Raw genomic sequence first — 14,394 nt, 5'->3', positions numbered from 1 at the left:
GACATTGGCACATGATGAGAGATGTGCACCCAGATTTTCCTGTTATATGCGACAACTTTAGTAATCAAGGTGATGAAAGAGGAAAAATGGTGACAGTAAGCATAACTAAAGTTACTTAAGTGATTCTGCTTTCGATATCGAGGTTGCGTATTTGAACAAATCATCAATTGCTTTTAGGTCGTGCTTGACAAATGTATGTTGCTTGCACATAAATGGGGATTTCACTTTCTGACTTGGTTTGACCAGCCTCCTTGGTCGATCTAATAAGATATCGGAAGGACCACCGATAATTCTCCCGTTGGATTTAGGTGGTAATTTTGTACATGCATACTCCTCACGCATAAAAATCCTTTCCCCACTAATCTCTTTCAACATAGAGTGTGGTGAGCAACTGATGTGTTTTGATGCATGATGCCCTAATGTGAGACAGAAGGATTGTAGTGAGAAGATTTGAAATGTGAAAGATTAAAAACTAAACTATATTTCTTGTATTTGTACCTCCTTTTTGTGAAATCGGAGTAACATGCAAAACAGACTGGTCTACTAATTTTTCAAGGTCTTGTCCAATCTTGGCGGTTGATTGATCTATCTTGTTTTCCTCGATGGATTTTACTCTCTGCATTTCATCAATTTCTGCTTTCTCACAGACACCCCCAAAGTTGGAGGTTTCGTGCCCTGGGGTACATTCTACCACTTCTGCTTCATTGATGTCCTGAGACAAGCCTAGATCAAAGCTCGGGGGTTCGAAGTCCATCCTAGGGTTGTAGCTTCGACTCGCCTTAGGTACCTAAAAGAAATTGCGACAATTCAAAATCATACTAAAAACAACTCAAATTCTTAATATAGATTCAATTGCACCTCTGTTGCATCCATGAGCCATGCATGGCTTTGGTTTACCTCACGATGGTTACGCAACTAACAACAAAATAAATACAATGGGTTGAACTGTCAGCAAATCAGAAATATCAAAATAAAGACAATTCTTATATTCTACTACATTTTACCTTTGTCTTCCCATATATAGGTAAAGGTTTTCGGTTCTTGAGAACTACATCCCTTTCAATGAACTGTACTACCATGGAATCACTGTAAGAAGCAATCCGGGGAAAACTACCATTCATGGGAGTGTCCTTCCCGAAATCCAGATTGTCTAGGTAAAATAACTGAGTAGTAAAAAAATAATACAATGAGAACATGGATAATTAATATAGAAACTAAAACAAAGTATAAAAGCACGAAAATAATACATCAATTCTATCTACGGATGGAGAATGGTGTTGTGTCTATTATTGTAAACAAACCTGAGGCAGGATAATGCAACCGTTGATGTAACCAATGCTTTTCCTGTGATGAATCTTGTGTTGCAATGTTGCCGCTGCATCTTTAATATCATCCAATACAAAGCTCGCCCTGTTGTATTCATGAATGTTGTCAACATCAAGCAAAGGTTTCATATACCTTATTGAGATGTGATTGTTTGCAGAACGGGGAGCCAAGAATTTTGTGACAACAAAGATTACAAATGCTGTCTTGAATACAATCTGTTCGTGCACAGTCATCTTACTATTAAAACTTTTTGACAAAACCTTCTCAACATCTAGAATGGTTAAACCATCAAAAGAATCCTTCTGAAAAATATGGCTGATATACTCCTTCACATCAGTAACCTGATTTTTTATTGCAGGCCAAATCTGCTTCCGTCCACATGGGACTCCCAACACTAGGCTGACATCCTCACACGTCATATGCAGTTCATGCCTTGTTCTAGCAAACAGAGTGCACGTTGTTGGGTCAAGCTTCGATAGAAGCCATGCCCCAAATTGCTTGTTCAGTTTAGTCAGCCTCATGCTCAACAAACCATCAAAACCCATCTCCATGACAAGTTCCTTCTGCTCTCCAAGCTCTAGAAACAAATCAGAAGTAATGGCAGGAGAACATCTGGTGTAAATTTTTTCTTGGTCTGATTTTTTCCCCTTGATTCTGCTGGTTTTTCTTTTGGTGTTTGAATATCCAGTAACACGAGGCTTGCTCTGATACATCTTCTTGGCTCTAGCAGCATGGAGGGCTCTAGTGAAAACATAACTAGAACCACCACCCCTTGCATCTTTGCCGCCGTGGCCGACGCCGGCGTCTGACACATTTCCATGTCCTCCTGGACTACAAAAGAGCTGCAAACACAACAATAAAAAACTTAAAAATTTACGACAAGACAAACTTTTTGTAGCTAAAACTGTGCAAGAACACAAGAAAATAAAATAAAGATGTATAAGAGAAGACAAACAAAATCCCAACCGGCATGGGGGTGGGGCTTCCGTGGCAAAGCAGCCGTTCGGGCGGAGCAGGTCGCCGGTGAGAAACCCGTGCGGGAGCGTCCACCGCGGGTTCGTACTGACAGCGGCGGAGCAGGGGGATGCGAAGGGATCGTGATGGCAGCGGCGGAGCAAGATGAGCAGTGACGATCTTTTCTGCAAAAAAAAAATGCCGAACAAAGAAGAGATGGGGGCTTCCGTGTCGAAGCAGTCGTTCCAGCGGAGCAGGTCGCCGGCGAGAAGCCCGTGCAGGAGCGTCGACCGTGGGTTCGTACTGACAGTGGCCGAGCAGGGAGAGGGGAAGGGATCGTGATGGCAGCGGCGGAGAAAGATTAGCAGCGACGTTCTGTTCCTGCAAAAAAAAGGGAGCGAACAAAGAGAACAATATGGAGAAAAAAGAAAAAAGAGGAACAGCAACAAGCGAATAAAACGGAGCAGCAACGATCTTTTGTATTTTGATATTTTCTGATTTCCATCCGGAGCAAACACATGATATTGGATCCAAACCCAATAATCAAACCCAATAATGGTGGGAGTAACTATCCATGGTAGTAGTATCTAATATTCCTATATATATATATATATATAAACATATGATTTTATTTGATTACATTTGAAGCTAAATCCATGTATATAGTCTTTATGCTTCTAAGGTAAATACTTTAATAGTTATTCATAATTAAAGTTCTTTGACCTTTAGGCTTTCAAAAACGACAAGTACTATTGAACTAGAGGGGTAGTTTTTAACAAATTGCTCGCTGATTTTTTTTCTAATATTGAGAACACTCCAATATTTGGTTTAAACAAGTTATGACATATTTATAAACACATATTTATCAATGATATTTTATAACATATTTTTATCCATAACAAAGAATATGCATTTAGCTAGTTATCTTTAAATTTGTTTATGGAGGAGAGAGTGCGCTTCATCTTTTTCTTCTCCTTTTGAAGCCAAAATTTAAATTTCTAATATGAAACTCGGAGTTGATTTGGAGGTTTTTATCGTAGTTTTTCTAGCTTTTGCCTTCAAATCGATAAGAACAAATATATAACATTATTATTTATAAATTATTTTTCGTTTGTAAATACACCTGACAAACACCCCCCCCCCCCCATCCCTGGAGCAACAGAAGTATCAAAAAGTCTTTCCCCGTACAATTCTTCTGCAAAAAGCAAACCTTCCATTGGGCCAAGTCATCAAAAATTTGTAAACCTTTTTATCATTCTCCTAAATATTATGATTTGCACCCTATTTTTTCACTTCTGCTTATATTTATAAGCTAATTTTTGAATTTTTTTAACTCTAAATTTGAAGTTGATTGTAGTGTTTTTTCGTCGTAATTTATTTTCTAGCCTTCGATTTTAGATCACTAAGCACATATATAAAAGTTTTATATACAAATTATTTTTTATTTCCAAATATGATGTACTATCACCCCCTTGATCATTGGAATCAACCGAGGTGTCAGACACCATTTTCTCCATATTGCTGGATTGTCAGTTATTGAGTTCGTCACAGAAGAAAAAGATTTCTGGGATCCATACCAATCACAGATAACACACAGGGGAGAATCAACTTAACCAATTTTCCTAGCTGCTGAGCAGTCTACAATTGGTCATCAGGCACGGATTTTGATGATGGTGAGAAAAGGGAACTATTGAAGTCCAGCGCCGAGCCTTTTTCTTCTTTTACTCCAGAAGCTAATATGAGGTAATGGTGAAGCATTTATTTGCCAGTATCTATTGAAACTCCTTTAAACAATGTTGACATGATAAATATTACAAAAGATTTGAACATGCTCAGGAAATTGTAGTGGCGTTAACAATTTGTTCACTTTCCAGCATGAACACCAAAAAAATGGCATAGCCCGTTTTCACGAAAAAAAAATAACAGTTTAGCTATGAGAAATCATGTTTTATTGGTCTAGCGTGTTTCCCACTCTGTTCTTACTTAGAAGCAATATCTCTGTAAAGTACTTGACTGTTTTCCGGGTGAGGTCGAGAAATGCAATGAGCACAGGGAGAAAGGGACGGTTCCAAACCGATGTAATAAGCATAAACGAACCACTTATTAATGATTAAAATATAATTTGTAGATAAGTTTTTATATGTGTTCTTAGCCATCGAAAAGCAAAGAATGAAAAATAAACTACGATAAAAACTCAAAAATTAACTTTAATTTTAGTTGCAAAATTTAAATTTTGACTCACACACATAAGTGAAAAGATAGGGCAACCCATTGATCACGTACGGTCCCATTCTGGATTTAGTGCGTCGATGCTTTTGTGACTTTTGTCCTGTGTTCTTCATAGAGTCACTGCAAAACTGTTAGTGATGCTTTCCTTTATGTTGGTCTAATAATTGGCTACAGTTGCTTCACATGTGGTTTTGTCTGGACCTCACGGTACTCGCATATTGCTGGATTGCATTTGCATTATTTCAAAAGTTTAACTATTTCATCCTGTACTATAACCCTTTATGTCATCAATATGCTATAATTGTAGTAATTGTTAGCCATCGTAGGACAATGATTACTTACTGTCTCCTACTGTCTAGTCTAGGTGATGTTAACGGATTGGATAATATGCGACCCGAATCCGTTCAAATTGAGGATGTGGTAGAGCTTTGTAACTATCCGACGGATATGGAGTTGGATTCGGACAGTGAAATGCCGATTTAGATATGGATGTGGTATTAATATCCAGTGGATGTTCTTCAATTTTTTACCGGATTATCCTATAGTTATTTTGGCGGATAATCCGAGTTTTTTAGCCACAAAGCACTCAATCAATAGCCAAAGTATTTTTTATTCAATATTAAATGAGGTAATGCATTGATTGCATGCACATATCACATCCGGTCATAATAATCAGTTTCCAAGCCCATTTTTGACATCCGTAATAATCCACATCCGCATCCGTTTAAAAATTATTGTTTAGAATATGGTATGACCACTATCCATTCGAATCCACTCCGTTAACACCCCCAGATGTAGCAGTGCACCATCGCATTTACCGTAGTGAGTTCCAAAAACACGGTTCCTGTTTGTAAGTATACATATCTTTCCATGAATCTCTTAATATGTTATTGGTTCCATCCTTAAATATAAAAGATTCTAGATATAAATCTAAAATCTAGATAAATATTTGTCTATTTCACCCATATAATCATTTATATTTTACGACGGAGGGATCAGAAAGTTTATGGGTTTTATTTACAGATGAAGATTTAACATTCACTTTACGCTGTTGTCTAAGGTGTTCAGCTGAGCGTTACGAAATTATACTGATGTTTCGTATAGTTATAAGTGAATATATCTATCTTTTGGTGCAGCTATGCAGAATTGCAGAGTCGTAGTTTGTGTATCAACGTGGTAAAAATCCGTTTTTTCAGGTATGCATATCTGAAACTGCTCTATTTCAAATTACAAGTTCAAAGACGTTCATAATTCAGAAACATGATGATGAATGAAAAAATGAAATAGTTAAGGAAATTACTAATGCTCGTATAAAATGTATCTTCCAGTTTCTTCTAACATGCTTCGGTTCTGGGTTTCACATTTTCAGTATGTTGCAGAGACAACAGAGTATACCATAGCTCCATCTGAAAAAAAGAAAACGTAAATCTCCATCTGAATAATTATAGGGAAATTATGGCATATGTTAATTCATATTTGATCCACAAACCAAAATGTTATACACTTGCACCCCATCTTTTCACTTCTGCTTATGCTTATAAGCTAAAATTTAAATTTAAAACCTTAAATTTAAAGTTAGTTTTGAGATTTTTCACCGGAATTTGTTTTTAGCTTTTATTTCTATATCGCTAGATATATGTATATAAATTTTTATTCGTAAATTATTTTTCGCTTGGGCCGTGGTCGATGGCCTCGTGCGTTGAGCTTAATTTACCTTGTCAGTTTCTGTGTGGCTGGGGGATAGATTAGGTCAATTTCTTTTGGGAAGTGGCTGTCCAGTAGGAGATGACACGCACAGAAACCCTATGTTGACCATGGCATTCAAGCAGTCGCATTAATTCGTCGACAATATGCTACGTACCCCAATTGTTCGAAATCCAATGCGATGACACCCCCTGTTCATCGCTGGAGGGGCACTGTGTAGGATACCGAATCTTTCATCGCTAGCGAGGCGTCCGGTTGCAACTTGCAACGCTGTAGCCGGTGTGAGACACGTCCGTCCGGTTAATTTCCCTTTTGCCTCATGCTGCAGCCGCCAGCAGCAGCAGCAGCAGGCAGCAGCGATGCGCATTTTGCATGAGTGGTTGTCAATCGTCAATGCTACTATTATAGTGCGTGCGTCGCTAACCTAAACGGAGCGCCCCGGGGCCTTTTCCGAACCACGTACGGGCCCTCTTGACGGCTTGCTTGTCACGTTGTGGTGCCGCGCCCGCGCGCGCATGCATGTGCGCACCGGGCCGGGGCCGTCAGCCGTGGCAGCGTATCGTGCATGCGGGCGGTCGGTCGATCGATCGACATGGGCCGGGGCCGTGTGGCGTACGGCCGACTGGTGACGACGCCGCCCGCGCGCACTGCCGATTGTCATACTTGGGGTGAATAGCTGGCTAGCACAGCAAACCATTTTTTTGGGCAATTTTATTCAAACCATGTTTCGAATTTTAATACTGATTTTATCTCTTTATTAGTGTTTTAATATTTTATCTTTTTAACTAAACCAACAGTCTGGATGGACCTAATTGTGTTAACTTATGAGTTAAGCTACTCTTTCACATTTTCTCAAGAATTTTATTTTTAGCCTTGTTTTGTTTGTTATCGCTCTTGACATCCGTAGTAAATCACAACGGTATACACCAGAAGTGCAAATATTGTTAATTTATCTTCGAACACTTAATTTTTTTTAAAAAAAGTTGATAGAGCTTATAAAAATTAGGTACAAATTTAACAACACTCAGAGATAGCATATCATGTCAAACTTTATCATATAATAGACAACCATATCATATCAAATTCTTCTACATATTACAAGTCCAAAATATCAAAATAAAAATAATATTATCTCAAATTGCTCCACATATTAACAAGTCCAAAATATCACAAACAACCATATCATCTTAAATTGGTCTAGATATTATCAAGTGTTTTGTTAAACTAAAGATGAATTAAAAACAATTACGCTTCCGTTGTTGTATATATACTAATATGATTTAAAATGGAGGGCAAAAAAACAAATGTCCAAAAAAGGGCTAAAAATGAAATTCCTTAGAAAGGGTAAAATAGTACTTAACCCCTGAGTTAACATTGTTATGTCCCTACATTTAAGAAAGGGGCATATTATTGGTCCAGTTGAAAAAAAAAGGTAAAAATAAAAACCGTAATAAAAGAGAGAGAAAATAGTATTAGAGTTAATGACAAGGGTAAGAATGAATTTTTCCGTTTCTTGTACTACCTCCGCCAAATATACTTTTTAGCATGATGATTTATAGGAATCTAGTAAATTTAGACATATATATCAATAATATACATTAATTAATAGATTAATTTAGATCACGAAATAGAGGAGGTAAAAAATAGCTCATTTTGTTACTGGTTATCTTTTCGCTTCTGGTTATACTTTTAAGCCAAACTTTAAATTTTTAAACTTAAATTTAAAGTTGATTTTGAGATTTTTTATTACACTTTATTTTATATATGCTTTTAGATCAATAAAATGCACATAAAATTATTATTTATAAATTATTTTTAGTTTACAAATATATTGTTTCTTTTTTTCCAAAACAAGACAAACAATGACCCCTTAGTGTTAACGACTCGTCGGGGGTCGTTTAGCCGCGGGGGGGGGGGGGGGGGGGGGGGGGGGGGGGGGTTCGCGCGTGGCCTGCGGTTCCGCGGTGAAATCGCACGTCCGTGGTACGGCGCGTTGGTGTGTTGAATGCCTAATAATAATGCGATCGGTGCTGGGCCGCTGGGGCATGTTTTCGTGGGCGACCTTGTTGTGCCCGTGGCTGGGTGACGGACAGACGGTACGTTTGATCTTAGTGGTGGTGCAGTACGGTACGTTGGACCACCGACGCGTACGTATACACTCGATTAATTTGTTGTAGATGTTTCAGTGTACACGTAAAAATGCGCTCACTTGCCAGGGGAGCTAGCTAGCGCTCAGTAAAAATCCGTAGTATTTATGTACTCTTTTTTTCTGTTTTGAACGTCGCATCTGCTCGGTTAATTCATTCATGGTCCGCCTCTAGTCTGGGCGCTGCGATCGACAGAGAGAAGAGAACGAGCACCCACTCGCATGGACGAAAACACCGCAGAGCGAGAGAGATTTTGCACGCGGAGGTCCAAGCGCCGTCGATCGCTGCATCAGCGAAAATGGGAGTGAGACACAGAAACCCTCAACACTAACACCGCAGTAGTGCAGTGCACGCGCATAGTAGGTAGAGAGGCCACCTGATATAGCATTAAGAACCAGAAGTGTTGCCATTTGCTTGCATGCACATCTCTTCTTTTTGACTGTTAGGATCAAACTAGCGATAGATGAGGCATAGAGAGATCATCACACATGCATAAAACTACTGGACCATACAATAATGGGCTCATAGCTCAAAGATACATGAGAAGCATACACTAACTTCACTACACTGTTATCTGTAACAATAAGACTGCTACGTCTAAAGTTCATTAGCATAAGTCACAAGCTCAAGAGGGATAGACGGGGACTTAGAAGATGGGAGGATTGATAGACGCGAGATGTGAAGAAAAGTTCATAAGGAGAACATGGAGGATAAAGAGAAAAGTATTTTTTGATAAAAAGTCTTGCAAGGTCAAGAAGACACTTACACACAATTCATCAAGAATACTGATCAAAGACAGCAGAGAAGATGGGAGAGAAGAAAGCTCGGTGAGGATAGGGCCATCACATAAGGTCACCACGCTTGCTAGAAGGCTTCAACCTCCTCTTCCTGATCCAATGGTGCCCCAGCCCCACGAAGGCAAGCAACGAAGAAGAAGAAGAAGAGCCCGGCCAGAAGCTTGCTGGTGCGCAGGCATGGAGCAAACAGTAGCAGCAGCAACCATGGCTGGTGCTTGAGTCACGCATGGTGGCTGGCTAACAGAGAGAGAGGAAGCATAGGGGAGGGTGGCGACCGGCGAGAAGGGTGGTGCCGTCTTTATATAGCGCGAGAAAGGGCGGTGCCCGAGGGGTCATAAACGGGGAGGCAAAACGGAGGAAGCAGGCGCCCAAATTAAATAATGCTAGCAACATCCGCAACCAAATTCCATGCATGGCAGGAGAGAAAAAAAAAACTTTATGATTGGCTCCCTTTTGGTGTGTTTGTTGGGCTCGTCCGCAGGAGGGCTCGTTCTCTCCCTTTATGATTGGCTGGTGGCTTGCCTTTCATATAGTAATGGCAAACAGCAAAAAGGTCCGCTCATTGAATTCCTTGATCCCGAATAGTAATTAGCAAGATTGCAATTAGGATGATGATGAGTCATAAGAGAGAGAGAGAGAGAGACAGGAAGGATAATGGAACAGAATGGTTGGAGGAACGAACTAGCATCAATTTGCAAAGCATGCATATATGAATGCCATTGCATTGGCTAGCGAGGCACGCAGCAGCAGCTGGTCCCTTTTCCACATGGGACTCGATGTGGTAGCATAAAGGTGGAACAGAAAGGCCTGGTGCGATGAAGCAGTGCCCATTTATGAGCTCGGCAACAAACGCGCCGCGCAGACGAGAGACGGGACGACGACGCTCGCGCGGCGCGGCCATGCGCGCGCTAGCTGCATCTCCTATCACAGTATCACGCATCTCGACCGATCGATCAGCCGGCCGGCCGGCCGTTCACCGTGCGTGCGTGCGTGCCAGCCAGCCAGCCAGCTAGCACGACCGATCGACTGTGTACTGGCACTGTTCCAGTTTTATGGAGGAAAATTAAGAGAGAGAGAGGGGGGGGGGGGGGGACGTCAGAATACTATGGTCAGATGAGGAATCCGGCCGGCAAACGTTTTCAATTTTGAGGCCCTCTCCTGCTGTAGCTTGCTAGCTCCTCCTCCCTCCTGCATCGATTTCATTCTCGGCAGTCATCCAGTTTTCTCTTTTTTTTTTTCAAAAGGTATATAAGAGTAACAATGTCTGCATTGGTTGTTATTACAGACTTGTCAAATTTCGGTCAGTTATATGGACTAATTTCATTCGGAGTAGGGGGGAAATGTTCAGACATCAGTAGTTCATTGCTACTGTTCTAGTGTTCTAGCCGGACAGTGTTGCCAACTTGCCATACATGCCATCGAAACCGCCGCGAGCAGCTGATTGACAAGGCGGTTGTTCCCAACATGGAACTCGATCCGGCTAGCTCTGGGGACCGCGCGGGTTAATAAGTTGTTGGTTGCTAGCAATGGCGCCTAATTAAATTGGCTACAGGTTAATTGAATCCTACACTGCATACTACAGAACAGTTAGGCTCTGTAGTACCGTGTGGCATATACTCTACGGATGCATGCATGCACGGTTTTATCATCGTATGTGCACACGTACAAACAGCACTCATTATAAGTTCATAACAGTGAAGGATGCAGGCGATCGATCGATCGACGACGACGATGCTACTATGCCCTAGCAGCTGGGTATAGTAGCAAGTACAGTAGCGTTTATGCGTTCGTGCATGTGATATATATGATGCAGAGAACGACGTACGATACGTGCCAAACCACGGTGCTACAGACAGCGGGCCGGACGACCAAAGTTTCAGACTAGTCTCTTGCGCATGTATGGATGCATGATTGGTGTTTACCAGATTCTTAATTTGGTCTTGGTGTTGTCGTTCTATATATATATTGTCTATAAACTAAATGAGGCAAGTAAAGCTTTTGCCTTTGTTTGAAGAAATAAATGTACCATAGATGCATGTTTTGAGTGGTTGTTTGGATTTAAAGACTTTTTTGTCGCTTGTCAGATCGGATGTTTGGACGTTAATTAAAAATATTAAATATAGACCGATAACAAAACTAATTGTATAAATAAAGGCTATTTCATTAGACAAATTTTTAAAGCCTAATTAAGTCATGATTAGCAAATGTTTACTGTAGCATCATATTCGCTAATTATGGACTAATTAGGCCCAATAGATTCGTCTCGTGAAATAGTCCAGAGTATAAGGTGGGTTTTATTAATAGTTTATTTTTAATACTTCTAATTAGTATCTAAATATTCGATGTGATAGAGACTAAAATCATGTTCGTGGGAACCAAACAGGCTCTAAGAGCTTTGCTGCATCCATATTCCACACGGTCTGTGAACGCACGGATCACGTGCTGTACTTGTGTGCCCACGCCTGATTCGTGTGAAAGAAAAAAAAAAGGAATAAAGGGATGGAGTACACAAAACTATTGGGAAGAAAGGGGAAGAATTGTTGCTGCTTGCTGCTGCTGTGACTTGTGACTCTTCAGGGTTCAGGGGTTTGATGCATTACAGCACCCTGTAAGGCCCTGCAGCCATATGGATGGTCACCCATCAGGAGGAGGATGTGTACGTACTGTACGTACGAGATCGAGAGAGGAGCTAGAGCCTCCATGGATGCATGGTAGTACTAGCTGGCTACCTAGCTGCTAGCTACTAGGTGTATCACATCTCTTTGCTACAAGCTCACGCAACGAGAGGAGAGAGATCTTTGTGATCTTGTAGATGTCAGTATGGTGATGGGAAAGAACTAAAGGAGGCCCCCAAGTTTGGGGAGAGGGGTAGATGTGAGGGTGGGTTGCCTGCATTTTGACTTGCACCCTTTTGGCAACTTAGGGTTTACAAAAGTTACAAACGTACAGGGCAAACAGCAAGCTGCAACTGCAAGTTAAATGCGAGCTGCTGCGATCGATCGATGGGGAGGGGTACTCCTCCTTCATCCTTTGGCTACTACAACTATGCTGCTCCTGCTAGCTGCTAGTATGATGAGAGACACTGAGCCCCCTCTTCAATGCCCCTGTAACTGCCTCTATCTTACGAGCATTTACACACACTCATACACATTCTCTCTCTTTCTCTCACACACACACACGCACAGAGTCATTGACACATAGTACAGAAACGCAGGCACAGTGTGCCAGCCATATTGCACGTTGAAGCGCTTAACACTCATTGTCTGCCTGCCATGTTGAATTTTCAGTGGTGCGTGAGACTTCCTCTTCAGTGCAATGGGGACCTAGTGTTTGTGATGGTGTTCATCTCTATTCGCAGTCATGTACTAGCACAGCAATTGAATGCTGAATATGCAAAACATTAGAGGGAGAGGCAATATGGTTCATATTAATGCGTGGCCCCATCTATTAATTCGATCTGTACTATTTGAACTCGTGCACAAGCTTCTATATATTGTTCACTTCCATAAATTAAATCCGTAATGATATAGTTATCCCCACCAAGACACGCTTAATTATTCCTTCTGCATATATTATTACCCGACTCCAATAAATCACTAACTGATGGATTAGGGTACAACTGTAAGCTAGAGTAGTAGTATGATTTTATGAACAGTGTCCTGTCTGTACGACGTGCGTACACAGCTTACACATACAGTATACTGTCTGCGAAACCAATGTAATTGCTCCCTTTTGTAGCCAGGTACGTGCATACCTGCACGTTCATGGCCGAACTGTTTGGTATACAGTTATGTACGCGTAGATGGTTTGATCGAGCTCACCTGTACGTACGTGCTCAGGAGTCAGGACAATATATTTATAGGCTCATCTGGCAAGAGTTTAGCTAGCTCAACGATTGGAAAACAAGATCTAGCACGATCGATCGATCTAACAGCTAGTGGTATCTGGGCTCGAAAAGAAACAATTCCTCATTATGGAGCAATAATTTTTAACGTGGATTGGATGCTACTAGTCCTAGTACTACGTTTATTCCAAAGTAAATGATTTTCTGGAATTCAAATTTGTTTTATTTGAGAAGCATTAGTTATCACATCAATCACCTTATATTTAAATCTATATTCATTTTATCCTTATATACCTAGCCCTCAGTGTCATATACTCCCTCCGTCCTAAAATAAAACAATTTTTAGTTTTTAGCTATAATATTTCACGCTTCGTCTTATTAAAAAATATAATTAATATTTTTATTTTTATTAGATGATAAATCATGAATAATATTTTATGTGTGACTAATTTTTTTTACTTCTTAAAAAAATTTCAAATAAAACGGATGGTTAAACGTTGAACACGGATGGTCAAAAAATTGTTTTATTTTGAGACAGAGGAGTATTTTTTTTAACTAATTTGTTTCTATATTACTGGCAATTTGTATATGTTAGGACGATGGGAGCAGTAATCTCAACAGTATGATTATTGTCGCGGGGGTAGATTTACCGTTGAGCATGCTAGGTTTATAGGGCGGTTGCAGGGTCCGCAGGTGCGGTAGAGAGATGAGATTCCAACGCGCATGCAGGAAGTAGCTGAAAGTACTAATGCGAATTTAGGGGTTGTTTAGATGGGGCTAAATTTTTTAGTCTCATATCATATCGAATGTTTGGACACTAATTTTAAGTATTACACATAGATTATTAATAAAACTCATCCATAATCTTGGACTAATTCGCGAGACGAATCTAATGAGCCTAATTAATCCATGATTAGCCTATGTGATGCTACAGTAACTATTTGCTAATTATAGATTAATTAGACGTAAAAAATCCGTCTCGTGGATTAGCTCTCATTTATGAAATTAGTTTTTTTATTAGACTATATTTAATACTTCAAATTAGTGTCCAAACATCCGATATGACTAACAACTAAAAATAAGATACTAGAAACAAACAACCCCTAATGCAAATGCGTAGAGAGAGGGAGGCACGTGCGACCTGCGTGTGCGGAGGCAGACACGTACTAGTTCCATCTTCGTGACCGAGGGGCTGAAAGGTCGATATAGGAGTATTCATCAGGATTCAGCAACCGTACGTCCAGAGCTTGCTAGCAATGCAGCCAGCGTAGACGCTGTACAAATCTCATCTGCACATGCCGTGAACCCGTGCTCTGCCTCTGCCCGAACCCGAACAAATAGCCATTTATGCATAGCCATGCCCACGCACGACAAACCAAAGGGCTCTGCATGT

Source organism: Oryza brachyantha, chromosome 2 (assembly GCF_000231095.2).
Source record: "Oryza brachyantha chromosome 2, ObraRS2, whole genome shotgun sequence".
NCBI lineage: Eukaryota > Viridiplantae > Streptophyta > Magnoliopsida > Poales > Poaceae > Oryza > Oryza brachyantha.
Note: the sequence above shows the minus strand (reverse complement) of the source record.